At 42.6% G+C, this 15,450-nt stretch overlaps 1 protein-coding gene across 2 annotated transcripts in view; it reads right to left on the reverse strand.

The window, feature by feature from the left end:
- The window catches only part of KCTD1 (potassium channel tetramerization domain containing 1), a 146,315-nt gene that overhangs the window by 16,882 nt on the left and 113,983 nt on the right, over positions 1-15,450 (reverse strand). The gene's annotated exons all lie outside the window — the stretch shown is intronic.

Below are 15,450 nucleotides of genomic sequence, written 5' to 3' on the forward strand. Positions count from 1 at the left end.
ATTGTCAATTGGGGACTCGCCCGCTCTTCACATATCTGCACTAGGTAATTCCAGCAGACATTATCGTTCAGCAAAAGGCGGGAGGTAATATTCCTCGTAGTGCTGACCAGATAAGCGTCTGCTTCGCTTAGTAAGGAGTGCTGAAGGAATCCGGAACAAAAAGGTAGGAACAGTACGTTATTGTCTTTTAAAACCTGTTTAGTTTCTGTTTTGCGAACGTAAGCAATAAGCATACACATTTGTATTTCTTGTTTAGTATTGTTTTCGTGCCTCATTCTCCTGATTGCCACATGTGTTGAGACATTTGTTGTTATTAATAGTTAAAAGTAATATTTAAGGGAATAATTGTAAAAGGCACGCACACAATCTCGCCTAGAATACAAGGGAGATTTGAGTGGTGGTCAGTGAAGGATTACTGTTAAAGATCATTCACATTGATAAACGTGTAGTGTGTAACTGTGGACGTACTTGGTCTGTGTACACGTGTCCTTACAAGGGCAGGGCATACGCAGCAAGGGTCGACGCACGGAGCGTGTATTACGCAACGGAGCGTACGGATACGCCCACATGATACAAACCGCACGATAGTATTGTTTAGTAAGCGATAAGGAAATAACGCGAAAAATAACACAAATTTATCTCAAATACAAAAGTTTAAAAGTTAAAAGAAAAAGACTTTCTCTGTTGCAATTCTTCTGGGTTAGACTATTACTGAATGAAAGGATTTCTGCGCAGAAATAAAAATTAAAGTGTACATGTGGTAAGAGTGTGTGTATACATAAGATTTCTCTTTTATTACGGAAGTGGGAACCATAGGCCAGTAGAAAGAGATACACCAGCGAGAGTGATATCATGGGGTGGCTTGGGAGGCGTCCCTTGTTAGACTCGACACATTTATGAGCAGTAGAGTCTGCTGTACATAACAGACCAGGAGGTCACAGAACAGGAGGTTCAGGTACAGCAGACTAGAAGTAGAGAAGCACAACCGAAGAGGGTTGGTGCTAGACCCATATAGGCCAAAGAAGCTCATTGCTGAAGGAATTCGCAGCCGAAATTTTCGATTCCACTGATCGTTCCGCACATAAGATTAGTTGCTTATGTGCAGATACGATTGTACCGCATGTGATTGTGTGCATTAGCGTGTCTTAAATTCAAAAGAACGCTACTTGCACATTGTTAACGTGATTTGTGTAATTTTTTTATTTTAAGGGAAGTAGCCTGATCACTCAGGGACATTCCAGCGACTGATACTTGCTGGGGAGGGTAAGACACTCCCACACGCCCGAGCAAGTAGACGTACTTAGGTGCCCTAGGCTGGGTACGGAACCTCTGGGAACTTTGGTCGCCGTATTGGCCAGCGTGGACGGGAGTTAAGTGGGCGGACTTCGGAGCAAAACCCCCACCGCAGCCTTACCCCGGACATTTTGGTTTTCTGTGAGGGTTGCCGGAGACCATGATTGGAAGTCAGAGGTAGTGAAAGCAACGCCTGCAGAGATGGGGGCCACTTGTTCAGGTAAGGGGCGATCAACCCAGGTTCAGGTTGATTTGGTAAACCGACCAATCGGGTCGGCAAGGTATATCATGTGTGAGAAATATGGTCATCACACAGAAATGTTGTGCAATGAATGGGAGAGGATGACTGTGCATGACAGGGAAAAGTTTCCCCGGGTAGGTAGTTTTAACCCAGAAGTGTTACAGAATTTAAGGAGAAGAGTTTGTCTGATTAAGTCTTCAAAAAGGCGTATTAGACATTATGATTATTTAACATTGTGGCAACAGGAAGGTGAAATACAAAGGGGGTTGGCGCAAGCCACTGGATCTAACCCTATCAGGAAACTGATAGCCACTGCTCCCCCACCACCATACATACCTGGAGAGAAATTGGTTGCAGAGAATGGCACTCAGGGTCATGTTAAATGTGTAGAAGTTAAGGATAATGTAACCAAAGTAATTAATGCTAAGACTAATCCGTGCAAGTTGTACCCTGTTTTGAACTTTCCCCAGGACTGTGACCAAGAGGATGAGCCCACAACAATATCAGCACTCTCCCTAGCAGCCACCATATCAGAAACAGCAGTAGGCACGACTCAACCCGTAAGATTAGTATCAAAGGCCCCTAGCGGAGGGACAGGTGAGGTTGTATCGACTGGTAAGTACGGCACCATACACTATGCTGAAACCATTTCACCACATGTTGTAGAATCTACTCAGAATGATGTTATTGGACTTAATCCTGTTAGGGTAATAGCAGTGCCAAATGGGAAAACTGAAGCTTCAGGAGCAACTCCTGTCAGGAACATCGCCATGCACTGTCCCTTTTCCCGAACGGAATTAAGGTCAATGATGTCTGAATTCCCTGATCCTAGGAAAGAGTTGCATGTCAAAAGTATATTAGGGAACTAGGAAATTCTGCAGAGCCAAATAACAAAGATTGGAGGACAGTTTTGAGGGCATGTTTACCCCCCAGTGTTGATTCGTTAAAGTTTATCGCTGATTGCAAGTTAGATGAGGAAGTACCACTAACAGACGAGTATAATCAGGATAATGTAAAGAGAATCAACTTACAGTTAGGGGTATATTTTCCTTCAGTAGTAAAGTGGAATAAAATCTTTACAATAAAACAAAAAGAAGGTGAATCCACACCAGAGTATTTTCACCGGGCTCTGCAGGATATGGCTAGGTACACTGGTATAGATGACATTAAAACAAATGTACACCACAGGGAAGTAGCTGTTTCAGTATTAATGGGCGGTCTAAAAGAGGTTTTAAGGAATAGAATACAAACCACTAGGCCTGATTGGAGAGGTATGTCGGTGGATGCATTGGGAGAGGCTGCTGCTGGGCATGATCGGAATATCATCAGACACAGGGAGTCACAGAGTGATAAGTTAATGGCTGTGAGCATACAGGCCCTCACTACCCGGCCACCTCAGCCCAGAACTGTGACCCCTGTGAGTAAGTCAAGAGGTATAAAATGTTTTAGTTGTCATAGAGAGGGACACATGTCACGTGATTGTAAAGCAAGACAAATACAAAATTCATATCAACCCTATAGACAACGACCTGATACGAGACATTGGGATCAAGGACCGAAGGGGCGGAGCTATGAGCCACATGCAGGGGAAACAAAAAGGTATCCCCCAAGAAGAGACTGGCAAATCTCTGATAGTTCCCATCTACCCCCACCACAAGTAATTGCTGCCAGCGCGATTCAGGGAGGTCACCATACCCAATAGGGGTGTGGCCACACCTGTAATCTGCAGCCAGTGAAATTGATTGCAAGTCTTGGAAGTGAACCCGAGATCACAATTGATGTAGCTGGTAAATCATTAAATTTCCTTGTAGATACGGTAGCGCGATCCCTCCCCACATGCTTGCGAAGTGTTGCAGCGATAGCATTGCTAGTTACAAAAAGCGAAGATGTAGTGCTAGGACACAACCTCACAATCCATACACCGCATGCAGTGTCAGCCTTGCTGAATTCTGCCCAAACCAGGCACGTCTCATCAGCGCGGTTTACAAGATGGGAATTGGCATTAATGGCCCCCGTAAACATCACCATAAAGAGATGCAGTGCATTAAATCCTGCAACATATCTCCCAGGTGTGCCTGGACAGGCACAAAGGGTGGAGGATGAGAGTGATGGGGAAGGAGGATTTAATACAGGAGATGACATGCATGATTGTATGGAGTATTTGACCCAAAATTTCACGGCAAGGCCTGGCATCAGTGACAACCCACTGGAAGATGTAGATCTTACTTTCTACACTGACGGTAGTTGTCACAGACAGACGGACTCGGGAGACTTGTGTACCGGATACGCAGTCGTAGATGACCAAGGCACCATAGAAGCAGAACCGCTAGGCCCACCTCACACAGCCCAGGTTGCTGAACTGGTTGCCCTGACCAGAGCATGTGAATTGGCTAAGGGCAAGTCAGCCAATATCTACACTGATTCTAGATACGCCTTTGGGGTAGTCCATGATTTCGGAGCCCTATGGCGCCTCAAAAATTTCATGACAGCAGCTGGTACCCCCAGACAGACAGACACCACACAACTGATGGTATTTAATACCGTCAACACACAGAAATTGTGTGAAATGCAAAATTTGTGTTCCACACAGGAAAAGGCAGTTTGGAGGGCAAAGGGATATGGCCAGGAGTCCTCAGGACTCTGGACAGATGGACAGGGTAAACCAGTGGCACCCAGAGCATACCTTCCAAGTTTGGCTGAAGCAGCACATGGGCTGACTCATCTAGGCAAGGAAGGGATGTGCAAGTTGGTAAGAGCATATTGGTACGCCCCAGGATTTTCTTCCCATGCGGGAAAGAGAGCAATGTCATGCCTCACCTGCTTGAGGAAGAATATCGGAAAGGCAATACCAACAGAACCATCTCATATCCCACCCACAGGCGGTCCTTTTCAGGTAATTCAGATTGATTTCATACAATTACCCACTTGTCGAAATTTGAAGTATGTACTAGTTTGTATAGATGTGTTTTCAAATTGGGTCGAAGCATTTCCTGCGGCCACAAATACCGCAATGTTTACTGCTAAGAAAATTGTACAGGAATTTGTGTGTAGATACGGTATCCCTAGAATAATTGAAAGTGATAGGGGTACCCATTTTACAGGTGATGTCTTTCAAGGAATGTGTAAGTTGATGGGAATTGATAGTAAGCTGCACACTCCGTACCGCCCCCAGGCGAGTGCGAAAGTAGAAAGAGTGAACAGCACTATTAAAAATAAATTGAGCAAAGTTATGGCAGAAACAGGATTAACATGGCCAGAAGCTTTGCCCCTTGTATTATACAGCATCAGAACCACTCCCAGGTCCCCTCTTAATCTGTCCCCTTTTGAAATTCTGTTTGGTCGACAACCGCATGTCATGATTAACCCTCAGGATGATTTAAAGTGTAACAATGAAGTGACTGTAAAGTATTTGGTTTAGATGAGTAAACAGCTAAAGAATCAGAATGATAATTTGAAGTTAGTGATTCCTGATCTGCCAGATAGTAATTGTCATGACATTGAACCTGGGGATTATGTAATGATACGGAATTTTCTACGCTCAGGTTGCCTTATTGACAGATGGGAAGGACCATACCAAGTCTTATTGATTAGCACGACAGCATTGAAGGTTGCCGAGAGAGAGACTTGGGTTCATTCATCCCATTGTAAGAAGGTTGCTGATCCAGAGAGGTCCCGTGATAAGGAACAGATGGTAGAGGAAGTTGTATCACTGGAGTGTCTGTTTCAAGAGGACTGAGACGGCACCTGAGCATTGAGAATAATAAGATCGGAGGCAGTTGTCGATTCCCTGTTCCCTTTTATTGTTTTTCTCCACTTCCCATCCCATCTCCCTCAATTGTTTCTTTCCCCCTTCTCATTCTTCTCCATTTCCTCCTATAAGATGGACTTGCCCCAAGAGACTGTGATCCGGATTTTCCTGTTGACCATGATGTTGACCAGAGCAGTCTGTTCCGGCGAGAGTACCATGGAGGTCGAGAGAGGTTCTGGAATGGGTTCTGATGACAGAGATGGAGGCGTAGATTTCCAAGAACAACATAATCACAGAGTAAAGGCGAGTATCAGAAAACGATCTGGTAGCATTGACAATAGAAGAAATTGTGAAGGATTGTTAGCTGAAGAGAACTGTATCTGTAGACTCTGTGACAGTGTAGTTGAGGATGGGTGTATCAAGAAATGCCAATCCAGTTTTAATATCCACATGGACCGGCATCCATTGAGTGACTATCACTCCTTAGTGGGTAAAGTGTTAAATCAGACAGATTGTTGGGTATGCTCTCAAGTACCTCAAGGCCATAGCAAATCAGGATTAGTGCCCTTCCCTTTAACTATAGGGGAGGTACTTGAGCTAAGTGGTGGGAGGCCGGTGGACAGGAGGTTTAATATCTCCAGTCCTCCTAGTTTGAAGCTCCACCAATGTCATGTGGATAGATCCCTAGTATGTTTTAACATTTCCAATCCCCGAAAGCCGGGAAATTGGGAAGTGTCATGGAATAACCAAACCATGACCTTTTCATACAGAGCCGATAGAATGCCTACAGATACAGAACTTATACGCCACATAGCCGGTAGCGGAAAATATTTCCGATATAGGTATACCCTAGGAAGTAGGACCATGAGAGTTGGAGAGGTATCACCAGGATACTGTGCACATATCGTACAAACTGATACGTGTACTAAACAGATGGGAGAATTAGGGTTAGGAGATTTCATATGGAAAGTGTGTAATATGGTAATGTCCTACTCCGTCCCATATGTTCTCCCCGATGATGCATATTTCATATGCGGGAGGAAGGCGTATAAGTGGCTTGCCCCAAACTCAGAAGGGTTATGTTATATTGGAAAAGTACTGCCTGAAGTAATGACCGTATCCCACACTAAAATGAAGGATATTCACCGCAGTGCCAAAGCTCCTTATACTCACACTCATTACGAGCACATCGTTAAACGGCACCTGATAGAAAGAACAGAGCATCCGGCCTCTGACCTGATCCATGAATCCACCGGGATTCAATTCCTAATCGCGTTAGATATCACTCGTACCGCCAGAGGAGTGATAAATTATAAATATATATCTGCGCTTGCAAATTTATTAGACAATATCACTGAAATGTATGATGACACATTCAGGTATACCGGAAGGGAGCTCCAAGCTTATAAAACAGAACTGGTTCAGCATAGGATGATTCTCAATTATCTCACAGCTGTGACAGGCGGGTATTGTGTTACCCTAGCGACTCAGTATGGAATAAAGTGCTGCACATATATTACAAACAGCACCGAGGACCCGGCCGAGGTCATAGACAAAAAGATGGATGACATTTTGCAATTAAAATGGGAGTTCCGAAGGAAACACAATCTCACCCTTGCCGCTGTGGGTAATGAGCTGACCAGTTGGGTGTCATGGTTGAACCCACGAAATTGGTTCTCTGGTTTAGGAGAATGGACTCAAGGAATTATCATGGATGTAGGGAAATTTATTTTGTGTATTCTGGGTGTCATCATATTGACCGGTCTGATATTTAGATGCGTTCGGGTTTTAACAAAGTGTAAACGTAGCGCCCGAGTGATGAGTTTAAGAAGTGAAGATACTGTAATAACAACGACTGATTTGGTTTATGACCCAACGATAGAGACAATGTTGTGATGAAAATGTGATTCCACTGTCCGTTTCTTTCACCCGTTTCTCCTTTGTTTTCCTCCAAGGTACAAAGACATCCGCTTGGAAGAAGAATTTGACAACCTTTTACACAGACAACTGATGGACTATGCCATAGACCCCCATATCCCTAGTACCTTTAATTTTACGCTAGCCCAACATTTTTTGTAAGTCTATGGACATTGAGAAAGCTTTTTGCTTGCATTGTTGGCAAAAGCCTAAGGAGACTACAGTCAACATGTACATCGAGACAAGACAAGACAAGACACAAGACAAGACCTCAATCGGCAAATGTATATTAAACTCACATAGTTTATCACTGCATTTACCATAATTGCTTCTTATCTTCATCTCTACAACCTTCAGGTAATGACACACATAGTCGATAGGGAATATAGGCACAGATATCAGCACTCACATATCCCCCTATTCATGTATCATCAACTAAAATGTGCTCCCCCATTTTGTTGCAACCAAAAGCCGAAAAGAGCTCGGTAAAGTTTGACAGCCCATCCACAGACCCTTAATACGGGATAAGAAGGAATTCAAATGTATACTTCGCAATACCTCGAAGCTTGATTTAAAACACGTACGGCACGATGATACATGACCCCCCAAACATGGATTCATACACACATGCTTCTGCTATCTCACTAGGTCATACCGTTTTCCCACCTTCTCCTCTTCTCCCCTACCCAATCATAGAAATGTATTATACATGACAAATATTTTTCTCTTTTGAACTGTTTTAGGGAGTGGCAGTTATTGGTGACTGCCAAAGGGTGGACTGTCAAAGTCAGAAAAATATCACGCTACACACTGCCATATATGCACCTCATGCGAGTGCCTGCTGCGTGTGCATGAGCCCTCCCGTGCGTGCGCATACTCTCAGTTGCGTGCACCCGCAGGCGCACGGTATGCGCATTTACGGTAGAGTTTATGTGCGTCTAGCGGGCGACTCAATCGTAACATATTTTAGTCATATAATGTATTTTGTAGATTATGGTCCCTTTGATAGAATCTGAAAGTTTAGTTAATATAGCATGTTCAGGGACAAAGAGATTCCTCTTTGTTTGATACGAAGGGTCAGACAGGGGTTACACAGTGGTGTTTAGTATCCATCGGAAGAGAATATAATTAGCAATATTCCGGTGTTGGTTTGAAGCGGATTACTCGCTCGTGCGTATAGTTACGGACATAACAAGTTTATGGACATTTACTATATTTGCACTTTATTACCCATGCGGCGGGAAACCCAGTTTCCCTCCCACCTGAGCAGTTTGAAATAGTCACAGCCCACCTGTATGAACCAACCTATGACCTTTTGTTATAATACAGAGACGAGTTCCTGTGTCCAATGAACAATAAGAATGTAGGGACCATTGTACTGTACTGTGTGTAAGTGTATATAAAGACAAGCCGATCTGGGCCAGCTCTCTACTCTCTTCAACGGTTCTCATTGCTGATAATCGGGAGCTGGATATCCAGAAAGGCGCTCGCGATTGTTTCCCCTGGTGCGTAAGTTCTCTGCAACCATATTGTCTCTTATTTAATGTTATAAGCCATTCTCTCTCTCCTTCCCCTCCTTTAAATGTAATTGTATCTTTATTGTATTTTATGTGTAGTTATCCGGTTAGGTATTTTATGTTATCTTGGTAGTGTATAACTTGTATTGTATTATTCTTTTTGCGATTGAACGTTCATTCATTTCCTTAAAAGGCGTTAGACCCTTAGACCGGTATTTGAGTGTTTATTATATTGCTAGGGGGTTCTCAGAGCGTAAGAATCGCTCATACAGCTTTCTAACTAACAAGGTTACACTGTGTTGCATTTACACCTTATCACTGCACTAGGGTTTACAGTATAAGTACATTGTTTATGGTATTGTTTTAAAGGTTTAACTCTGTGAGCGTCAGCGCCGCTTGTGATCTCCTCGTGGTCTCGAGCGTCCGCTACGCTGATAGCGTATCATTACATTAGTCGGCAGCCTATAGCGTGCTTGCCTTTACGCTCTAAGCCGTGAGCGAACGTGACGCTCGTGCGTCTCGTCCACGGCTAAGCGTTCGTTACGCTACGTGCGTACTCATACGGTATTCCATACGCCAATTGCGCACTGTGTTCTTTAACCTTTTAGAGTGTTTTATACAAGGTATAGAATAGGCATTGTCAGTACACATGGATAATGATATGCCTACCTCCTGGAGTGTTCTACACTTGGTAGGAGGGGATGGAGTGGTCTTTCTTTTCCATGGAAAGGAACCTGTGATCCTCCAGGCCCGTGTGTGTTGCTGAGCTCACCAGTGCATTCTTTGTTTTCTCTCCGAAGGTTTACGCTCTCTCTAATAGATTGTTTTTGCAGCCTAAGGATGGCCTCTTTCACTTGCATGTTGTGGGTTCAGAGCAACAGCTTACAAATGCAGCACTTGGAATCCACTCCAAAACCTTTGCCTGCTTAATTGATAAAGACATAATGTAGAAACAGCCCACACCTGTCCATGAAACAGTTCAGTCAACTGTCCAATTACAGAGGGCTACATATTAAACAGATGTAATTCCTAAACCCTTACTCCAATCCGGATGTGAATACCCACAAATTAAAGCTGATAGTCTGCAGTTTAAAACCATATTCATTCTAGAACTGTAATACCACTTTCACATCGCAATGCCGGGTTACACCCAGGAATTGGAAACGGGTCCTTTCCGGGTGCTACCCGGTATTGGACCCTTCACAATGCTTCCCGACCCGGCAATATGTCATGCCGGGTTGCCAGCGAGGGGCGGGGGCGGAGGCAGCGCTGGGAGATGAGATCATCTCTGCGCCTCCTCTCCCCTAATTCAGTGAACGGGTCCCGGGTCGCATCGACCCAGCAACCCGTTCACACTACACCTGACCCGGTATTTAACCCAGGAATAACCCTTCTTTATTCCCGGGATGAATTACCGGGTCAGGCGACCCGGGATTCTTCACTAACCCCTTTCACACTGCACAGTGACCCGCGTTTACCTAGCAATATGCCGGGTCAATACCGGGTTATTTGTGCGGTGAGAAAGGGGTATAACGTGAATATGTTTGGGAAAACAGCTAAAATAACAAAAATTGTGTCAGTGTCCAAATACATGTGGACTAATTATATTCCAGATAAAAGTAACGGCATCTTTAATCATATGTACTAGAGTGATAAATCTCTGATCAACTATCCTCACTCATAAGTAAAATGTTTAGAGAAATACACTGAGGGAAACTAAATCATAACATGTTCTACAAAACATAATGAAAAAAACAGAGAGGCTCTGGCGAACATCAGGAATGCTTACTCAGTCACAACCAACAACACATTACAATACACAGATTAAGTTATTTACTAAATTCCCCTTAAGGAGAAGCCCTGCAATGCAATTAGAACAGTAATCTCATGCATTAAACCGCTGGCTTATTTTATCTTAAAATGGTGTTGCATCTATAATTTGACATTTGTTTTGTTTTCACTCTTAAAATTCCAGCACATAAATATTGGAAGGACTTGTGCAGAAGACTGGCCTCAACTCCGAATTTTACAGGGTCTCTGGTGGAGGAGAGAAAACCCTGATCTTGTTGCAGTTCTGTGCCTGTAGGCTGCAACCTACACCAGACAGATCATATATAACACAAGCCACTGTCTGATGTATTTGTAATTGGTCCCATAAAATCAGTAGGAACAAACCTCACACATGAAATTATATTCTCAGTGTGTTACTACGACAAGTGTCTTATTACTGGGGGAAACTTGACACGCAATAGTTTTTAGGTTTGTGATTGTTCATACTGAACACTAAAATGTAATGAACTGGAGAGCAGACATCTGTATGTCTCTGTACAGTTTAATGCTATCGAAGCACACATCTCATCTGTCACCAGCTAATGTCTTACGGTCATCTCAAGACTGTTAAGCCAGCAGTGAAGAGGCTTCATTTTCAAACAAGGAGTTTTTATAATGATATGAATAACTGTGTATACTAGATCAAGTCCTTATATCTGAGGGGGGCGATGCTCTCGGAGTCACTTTCCTAAGGGTAAAACTTTGGGAAATACAAGATTAAAAACCTCATTCCCATCTGCAGAGATTCTGCATTCCCTCCAGACGTGTGACAGAGCCACTCTGGGAAAAGACAAGAGGACTTGACTCTCCACTCTGCCAGGAGGCACTATAGCAGAGCTGACATTTTGTCTTGGCAGTGTGCAATTGAAGGTGCAGGCCTCTAAATAGACAGTCAGACTTTGTTAATACAAACAACTTCAAAGGCTTAACTGTTATTACTCTTGACATCGGACTTAAAATTACCAAGTCAGTATTCTCACTGTCACTGCTACACATATACAGATGTCTGGGTTTCACAGAGAAGCACAAAAGATTAACAAGCCCCACAGCCGATATTCATTATTGCCAATGGCCACTAAATTCTATGGACAGTTTGCAGTTTTCTCCCCAGAAATATAAGTCCCTTTCTTGGCTTACAGGAAAAGCCCACTTTGGCAACTTCCTTTAAAAGGACCAAGGGGGAGATGCATGAAAGGCAAAGCTTCTAAGCAGGACAAGTGGGGATGTTTCCCATAGTAACCAAGTAGCTTCTAGCTATCATTTATTGAGTACTTTCTATAAAATAATAGGTAGAATCTGATTATGGTAGGTAGACTCAGTTGTTTATTGGATATACTCTAATAGTGTGTAGATATCACTTATGATTAATGCAGCGTATTCACCTTTGAGGAACTCAGTGTCAGACCTACTGCTGGGATACATTCCGGAGCTTGTACAGCTTATACAGCGGTGTGCTTGCGAAGAGTAGCGGGATTCATGGTGCCCATGGTGGGGGCTTCTGCAGACAAAAGCCTGCATACATCCACTCCATGAACAGAATTCTTAAGTTGCTCCCTTATGGGCAATGGCATATCTATAATGGTACTAGGTTAGTCACAGGGGTGGGGGGCTGATATGTGCCATCCTCCTTGCACCGTACAAGATCTGTCCAGACGGCAACTGGTACCATCTGCCCTCTTCTTCTGTAACATGACCCAAGCAAAAGTACTTGCACATGGCCCCCTCATTGATTAAAATGAGCCTTGGGGTGATTTAATCTGCCATTTTGTAGCAAAGCAGATGATCACAAAATGTCCACATTTTATTGGTCGAAATAAGAAAAGGAAGTGCGTTGTGCTGTATGTGTTGTGATTTATTCCAGTAAATGCAGAACCCTAACATCACCTAGTTAGTATGAATTAGCAGCAGTTGGATGTTATTGTATGTATTGTATATTTCTATTGTCAACACTCTTTCAGATTAAATGTGCAGCTTCAACATTACACCTCAACCATGTCAACAATGAGAGGCCTTGATTGACTATCACTTTTCATGATGGAGATAAACCTCTGTAGGGCAGACAAATATTTTAAAGCATCATTTTTTATATTTGCATTGACCGTTTTTGTTGCTGTAAGCCAGGAAGGCTTTTCATTTGTTATCTAAGCTGTAGGGCTCTATGTCCACCTTTGCCATTTAGAAAGAGGAAAGAAAAGAAAAATCAATGATGTATCAGCAGCCAGGATGTAGTCTGCAAAATTCAGGTTTCAAAAGTTTAGATGCAGCTGCATTAACCAGTACAAACAACACAATAAACAAACACAAACACTATTTTTGGGCCATTTTGTGTACTTTTTCCATGTTAGATAAAGCAAGCAGACTAATGTGTTAACAAGGTATAAATGAGGCTGTAAAAGTGCCAAATTAACTTCGGCACAGGGGAAAACTGGTTATTAATGCTACCACAACGCATGACTGATCAGCTCTGTGGAGTCAGCATAAAATGTTTTTGTTTTGTTTTATTTTACACATTTGTATACAGTATTTTTACAATTCTTCCTAAAATATGTAAAAGTTTCTTTAAGACAAAGCACGACCTAAAATATTAACATTAGGGGCCGGATTTAATGAAGCCCAAGAGGTGTGAGATGCCGGCCAATCTCGGACATTTTTTTTAAAGGGGCAATCACTTACAAGAGAAAACCATGCCTTGCAAGTGATTACCCCTTTAAAAAAATGTCCAAGATCAGCCAGCATCTCGCACCACCGGTGATCTTGGGCATGATTACATCCGGCCCTAAGAGAGAGAGCAAAGGGCATATTCAATTGTGCACTGGTTATTCCTATACAATTGCTGGAGAGAAAATGAGACGCAGTGATTTTTATCGCCGTGAAGATAGATATATGCAGTATTTAGTTCATATTATATTGTTTCAACTTGATGAGTGGCTCTGTATGCACTGTATTTCTTTGTGACAATTGGTTGTAACAATGGTTTCCACGTTTGCCATATGATGTTATTGCATAGATGAGTGATGGTATGTTTTTGTTGTATATGTATATGTTTAGAATGATCTGTCTGGCGGAGGATATATTGTTTACATAGCGGGTAACCTTGGTTACCAGCGTCATGCATTGCATACAGAGCGTTGTTGTGTTTCCATGGTAATCTCCCGGCGCCGGCTGTGGCGGACCCCGTCACTTCCATTTCTGGCAGTTGCTGTGGCGGGGGTGTGGCGGCCGGGTCCCGGGTGTGCAGGCGGGAGATGCCGATCACTTGGATTGGTGAGGGTAATGTATTTATTCTGTAATGTTTGTTATGTGTGTTATCCTGATGAAGGGGGAGACCCCGAAACGTTGAACACTAAAGCTTAGTCGCTGCTTTGCACAGTTTGTGGAGACTCCGAGTGCCGCTTCTTTTTGGATGCTGTATACATGGGGGTGCTTACCCCTGTAAGAGGGCACCGGAGCAACTATCATTTTGTCTAGTGCTGGAGTGCCGGATTCGTATCTATGGGTGTGGATATATCAAATAGCAATCGCACACTCAAGAATGGAATATCTAGCTGATAACATGGTCACCAATTGTGACAAAGTAGGGTGAAGCAGATACAAAACAGGAAGACAAAACTGTTCAGGATAGGCCGTGTATAATAATTATTTTTTTAAATAACTGAACATGTCACTGAATAACAGTGAATAAAATAATTTACATTTTTCTTTCAAAAATGTGTATGACTGTCAGTTAGGCAGGGAGGCGCTGCTCAGGGAAGCGCTGCTGTAAGTGAGACAGGGAGGTGCTACTCTGCCAGAGAGGTGTTGCTGTCAGCGAGGCGCTGCTCTGTCTACACACACACACACACACACACACACACACACACACACACACACACGTCAATTACAGTCATACACATTTTTTAAATAAAAAAATAAATATATATATATATATATATATATATATATAAAAATATATATATACCCCCCAAATTACAGAAGTCCAAATGACAGTGATACAGTAATACTCCTTTTCCAGTGACGACCCAGGAATTTGCTGGGTCTACCCAGTAAATTTCCAGATCTCAGACCAACCATCGGGAAGCCAGGACCCGGGTGGTTTGCATTTACACTGACCAAAATCCCGGATTGATGCGTGTTCATGAATGCTGCCCAAGGAATAGAGCAAATGAAAAGATAACTGTAAAGCTTTACCTACAGTAGCAATTGCACTATAACACAAGATTCAAAATAAATCATATGTAGTACAGCAACATGAAACATTACATAAGCACAGGACTGATATATTTTATAGAAGGGATAGAAAAATTGTTGCTCTGCACAAGTAAATGGGTTATTCTGAAAGGGTCACCCTAAAAACCAAACTTCATGTTAGAAGAACTGCTTATAAATAGATTCTTGTATTAAGATAATTGAATATTAGATACAGCTATGGTATCAGTTATCCAAATAGGTAAAAAAAAATAAAGAAATATTAGCCTTTTAGACAAACAAATGGTAATAATAACCCACATACACAAAGGGGGATATTCAATTAACCCCCGCGGCTAATTGCCTTTCTGGAGCATTTCAATCAGCTGGGATTACGACAAAAAAACTGCAAAATTGGGGGTTTGTGCGCAAAGAAAACCCATCAATTCCACAGGTTACACAGAATCAGTTAGTTTTTGCATCTGATTCACAAATATTTTGGCATTGGGGAAAAGGCTATTTAATTGAATAGCCTTTCCCCACACAACAGGAATTTTACCAGGCAATTAGTCAATGAATTCCCCCACAAGAGGTTTCTCTTAGAAATGTGGTTACACAATTCAACAAACTGCAAAAAATGGTTGCAATAGCCTAGTATCTCTTGATTTGCTATTTGTGTTATCACCATTTAATTATCAGGTAAAAATAAATAAATACAT

This window comes from Pseudophryne corroboree, chromosome 5 (assembly GCF_028390025.1).
Source record: "Pseudophryne corroboree isolate aPseCor3 chromosome 5, aPseCor3.hap2, whole genome shotgun sequence".
In the NCBI taxonomy this organism is placed as follows: Eukaryota; Metazoa; Chordata; class Amphibia; order Anura; family Myobatrachidae; genus Pseudophryne; species Pseudophryne corroboree.